Source organism: Papio anubis, chromosome 1, assembly GCF_008728515.1.
Source record: "Papio anubis isolate 15944 chromosome 1, Panubis1.0, whole genome shotgun sequence".
In the NCBI taxonomy this organism is placed as follows: Eukaryota; Metazoa; Chordata; class Mammalia; order Primates; family Cercopithecidae; genus Papio; species Papio anubis.
The window spans coordinates 192,946,838-192,952,255 of NC_044976.1; the positions used below are offsets into that span (position 1 = coordinate 192,946,838).

The 5,418-nt window shown below is 40.4% G+C and overlaps 1 pseudogene; it reads right to left on the reverse strand.

The window, feature by feature from the left end:
• Positions 1-3,946: 3,946 nt before the first annotated feature.
• LOC108584576 lies at positions 3,947-4,873 on the reverse strand (annotated as a pseudogene).
• Between the last annotated feature and the right edge of the window lie 545 nt (positions 4,874-5,418).

A 5,418-nucleotide genomic window follows, 5' to 3' on the forward strand; every position in this document is an offset into this window, starting at 1 on the left:
AAGAAAGAAAGAAAGAAAGAAAGAAAGAAAGAAAGAAAGAAAGAAAGAAACTACACATTAAACATTTTCATTTGGATGTCTTAGGCATTCCAAACCTAACATGTTCAAGAGGAATTTTAATTCCTCTAAGCTTCTCCCTCCTTTCTGTTCTCATCACATTACATAGCACCAATAGCCTCCTAATTGGTCAAGACCAAAACTTAAACATCCTCCTTCATTCTTCCATTTCCTTCATTCCTAATGTTGAATTCATAAGGAAATCCAATAAATTCAGTCTTCAAAATATACTTTGAGTCCACTTTCCTCATATCCACTACCACAGCTCTAGATCACACAGCATCATCACTCCTATTGCCTACTGAAACAACTTCCTAAGTTGACTGCTATTCCTCTAAATACCTTCAATCCGTTCCCCACCTAGCAGCTAACATGAATTGAAAATGTCCGACCTCTTGCCCTCTATGCTTAACTTTTCATTATTTCTTACTGCATCAAAATAAAATCTATCCTTCTTAAACATGGAGTACAAAATGCGGCATAATCTAACCTTAGCCAATCTCTTCAGTCTCATCTTGTGCTCAAGCAACACACCTCTCTCCGCTTCCATAAGTATGCCAGTCTTTTCATTGACTTTTCTCCATTGTTTCCTCTCTTACAAACTCTTCCCACCCCAAATATATCCCATCGCTAAATTATTTTTATCTTCAGGATTCAGTTTAAATAACATGCCCTCAGTATACTGCCCAAACTACCTCTTTTTTCTTCTTCTTCTTCTTCTTCTTCTTCTTCTTATTATTATTATTATTATTATTATTATTATTTTGGGATGGGAATTCACTGTGTTGCCCAGGCTCGAGTGCAGTGGCATGATCACTGCTCACTGAAGCCTCAACCTCTTGGGCTCAAACAATCCTCCCACCTCAGCCTCCCAAGTATCGGGGATGACAGACATGTGCCACTATTCCTGGATACTGTGTTTTATTTTTTGTAGCGATGAGGTCTCCCTGTGTTTCCCAGGCTGGTTTCAAACTCCTGGGCTCAAGCAATCCTCCCATCTCAGCCTCCCAAAGTGCTGGGATTATGGGCAGGAGCCATGGTGCCCGGCCTCCTTCTTCTTCTTTCAATTGTTCTTCAAATTCTTTTTTGTTCTTAAATTCATGTTTATTAAAGTATACTTAAATATAAAGAAATTTGCCTTTTTTAGGTATACAATTCAATGAGGTCTGACAAATCTATATGGTCATGTATCACCACAATAAAAATTTAGCATATTCCATCACACCTAAAATTTCACTCATATCCTTTCATATTCAATACTTCCCCCTCTTGCAACAATTGATCTGATTTCTGCCAATGGTTTTGCCTTTCCAGAATGTCATTGTGATGGTGAATTTTATGTGTGAACTTGACTAGGCCACAGGGTGCCCAGACATTTGGTCAAACACTATTCTGGGTATATCTGTGAGGGGATTTCTGAATGAGAGTAACATTTGCATTGGTAAACTGAGTAAAGACTACAAATTAGACTGCCCTCCCTGATGTGGGTGGGTCTTGTCCAATCCACTGAATGCCTGAATAGATCAGAAAGGCCAAGTAAAGGGAACATCTCCTGCCTGACTGCCTTGAGCAAGGACATCAGTCTCTTGCTTTCTTTGAACTTGAACTGAAACAATGGCTCTTCTTGGGTCTCAAGCCTGCTGGCTTTTGAAATGGAACTGACACCACTGGCTCTCCTGATTCTCAGGCCTTCAGACTTGTACTGGAACTATACCATAGGTTCTCCTAAATCTCCAGCTTGCTGGCTGCACATCTGGGAACTTCTCAGCATCCATAATTACATGATCTAACTCTTTACAATAAATCTATTTAGATAGCTGGATAGGTGGCTGGATAGATAGGTAGGAAGGTAGGTAAGTAGTTATATAGGCAGGCAGGCAGGCAGACAGAGATAGATAGATAGATAGATAGATAGATAGATAGATAGATAGATAGATAGATAGAAAGAATAGGTGATAGGTAGGTAGATAGATGAGTAGATAGATAGATACTTGATTGATTGATTGATTGATTGATTGATAGATAGATAGATAGATAGATAGATAGATAGATAGATATGCTCTTTCTTTCTTTATGCAGCTCCAAGTTTCTGACCTATATCATTTTTCTTTTCTCTGAAGAACTTTTAACATTTATTGTAAGGCAGATCTACTGGCAACAAACTTCTTCAGTTTTTGTTTATCTGAGAAAGTCCGTACTTCTCCTTCACCTCTGAAGAATCATTTCACAGGACACAGAATTCTAGATTGGTAGTTTTTTTTTCTCAACACTAAATTTCACTGACCTCCTTGCTTGCATGTTTCTGAGGAGAAGTTGGGTATAATTTTTATCTTTTTCACCCTGTAGGTAAGGTATCTTTTTCCTCTGACTTTTTAAAGACTTTTAAAATATGAGACTTTTAAAATACGGTATTCCTAGGTGTCGTGTTTTTTTGTGGTGATGATTGTGGTTATTATTGTCTTGGCATTTATCCTGTGTGGTGTTCTCTGAGCTTCCTGAATCTGTGATTTGATATCTGACATTAATTTGCAGAAATTCTCAGTCATTATTGCTTCAAGTATTTCTTCTGTTCTTTTGTTTATGTCTTCTCCTTCTGGTATTTTCTTTTTTTCTTTTCTTTTTTGAGATGAAGTCTTGCTCTGTTGCCCAGACTGGAGTGCAGTGGTGTAATCTCGGCTCATTGCAACCTCTGCCTACAGATGTGAGCTACTGTGCCTGGCCTTCTTCTGGTATTTTCTTTTTTATTTTTATTATGATATGGAGTCTCGCACTGTTGCCCAGGCTGGAGTGCAGTGGCACGGTCTCGGCTCACTGCAACCTCCACCTCCCAGGCTCAAGCAATTCTCCTGCCTCAGCCGCCCGAGTAGCTGAGATTACAGGCACCCGCCACCATGCTTGGCTAATTTTTGTATTTTTATTAGAGACAGGGTTTCACCATGTTGGCCAGGATGGTCTCGAACTCCTGACCTCAGGTGATCCACCCACCTTGGCCTCCCAAAGTGCTGGAATTACAAGTGTGAGCCACTGTGCCTAGCCCTTGTGGTATTTTCATTCCACTTATGTAATACCTTTTGTAGTTGCCCCATCATTCTTGGATTTTCTGTTGGGATTTTTTTTTTCAATCTTTTTTTTCTTTTTGCTCTTCCATTTTGGAAGTTTCTATTAAGATACACTCAAGTTCAGAGATTATTTTCTCAGCCATGTCCAATCTATTAATAGACCCATCAAAAGCATTCTTCATTTCTGCTGCAGCGTTTTTATTTCTGGCATTACATTTATGCTTAGAATTTCCATTTCTCTGCTTACCCATTGCCCATCTGTTCTAGAAGGCTGTCTACTTTATTCACTAGAGTCTTTAGCATATGAATCATAGTTGTTTTAAGTTTATGGTCTCACCATTTCAATATCCCTGTCATATATGAATCTGGTTCTGAGGATTGCTCTGTCTCTTAAAACTGTGGAGTTTTTGTTCTGTTTTGCCTTTTAGTCTGCCTTGTAGTTTTTGTTTCTTGATACCTGAACATGATGTAGTACGTAAAAGGGGCTATAGTTAAAAGGCCTTTAGAAATGTGTGGGAAGATGTGTGCGACGGAAAAGTATTTTATAGTCCTATGATTAAGTCTCAGTCTTTTTTTTTTTAAGTCTTTTCATTTTTATTATTCAAAAAAGTTTCTTCCTTTTTTTTTTTTTGAGAAGGAGTCTCGCTCTGTCACCTAGGCTGGAGTGCAGGGCTCATTGCAACCTCCGCCTCCCATGTTCAAGCAATTCTCCTGTCTCAGCCTCCCGAGTAGCAGAGATTACAGGTGCATGCCACCGTGCCCAGCTAATTTTTGTATTTTTAGTAGAGACAGGGTTTCACCATGTTGGTCAGGCTGGTCTCGAACTCCTGACCTCGTGATCTGCCTGCCTCAGCTCCCAAAGTGCTGGGATTACAGGTGTGAGCCACCACGCCCAGTAAAAGTTTCATTTTTTATTTAGCTTTTTGACTCTGTGCTTGTGCCTTCAACACTTTCACAACAATTTCTGTTCCTCGATAAGAAAAGCATGCTTGATCCTGTCATGAACACATTTAGCACAAATGGAACCACCATATTCTCTGACATTTTTGTTTGTTTGTTTTGGACAATTTCATAAGAACTTTAGGTCTCACAGCACGAACCCCTCGAAGTCTGCCTGGGCACATGCCACATGCAGATTTTGGTGCTTTCCCAACCTTCTTGGTATAAAAGTAAACAATTCTATTACCTGGGATTCGGGACAGCCTAGTTTTGTTAGAGGCTATATTGTAGGAAAGCCTACGATGGTATATCAAACGCTGGACCATTCTGAGTGCCTGTAAACAACATCAGCGAAAGAGGAAGAAGAAAGTCTTTGTGAGTTCAAAGGTCAAATAGGATTCAGTCTCAGTCCTTTAATGACCCCGTGCCTCTGGACTGTGAACTTCACAAGTGCTTCTCAGTACCTCCCTCACCACCATTAGGTGGAACAGGATAACTAGAGCTGGGTGGAGTTGGATATTTCTCTTCCCCCAAATCAGTAAGACTCTGAAAAACTTTACTAGATTAGGCTCTGGTAAAACAGTTTCTCTCAAGGGCAGGCCTTGTTAAGAACAGAAGGCTCTAGCATATTTCAAAATGGTTCCTTGTCCCCTTCCCCTGATGAAATCCCAAAGGGATTTTGGCCAGTCTTTACTGTGAGAACCTGATTGAGTGCCTGGAGGTAAAACTCAGAGAAGTATGGAAATTGCTCTATGACTGGGTCCCCCTGAAGTTTTTATTTATTTTTATTTATTTGTTTTATTTTATTTTTTGAGATGGAGTCTCACTCTGTTGCCCAGGCTGGAGTGCAATGGTGTGATCTCGACTCATTGCAACCTCTGCCTCCTGGGTTCAAGTGATTCTCCTGCCTCAGCCTCCCAAGTAGCTGAAATTACAGGCGCATGCCATTTTTGTATTTTTAGTAAAGATGGGGTTTTGCCATGTTGGCCACGCTGGTCTCGAACTCCTGAATTCAGGTGATCTGCCTGTCTTGGGCTCCAAAGTGCTGTGATTACAGATGTGAGCCACCGCACCTGGCCCCCCTGCAGTTTTTAATCTCAGACTTGTCCACACTGAGCCTCCAGTTATTTGTCAAGTACAATTTAGATTTTCCTACCCTGACACTAGTACCCACGGAGGTTTTTGCTTCTGAGTTCCTGCTCCAGCAAGTTGCAATTCTCTGTATTTTCCTGTCTCTTCAATTTTGAGAGTAGTATTTTGCCCTGTAACCTCACTTTTCTGAGGGATCCAGGAAGAGTTGTGTCTTCACTTTGTCCAGCATCTTCATTATTGTCAGGATGGAATGATGACTTGCAAGCTCCTT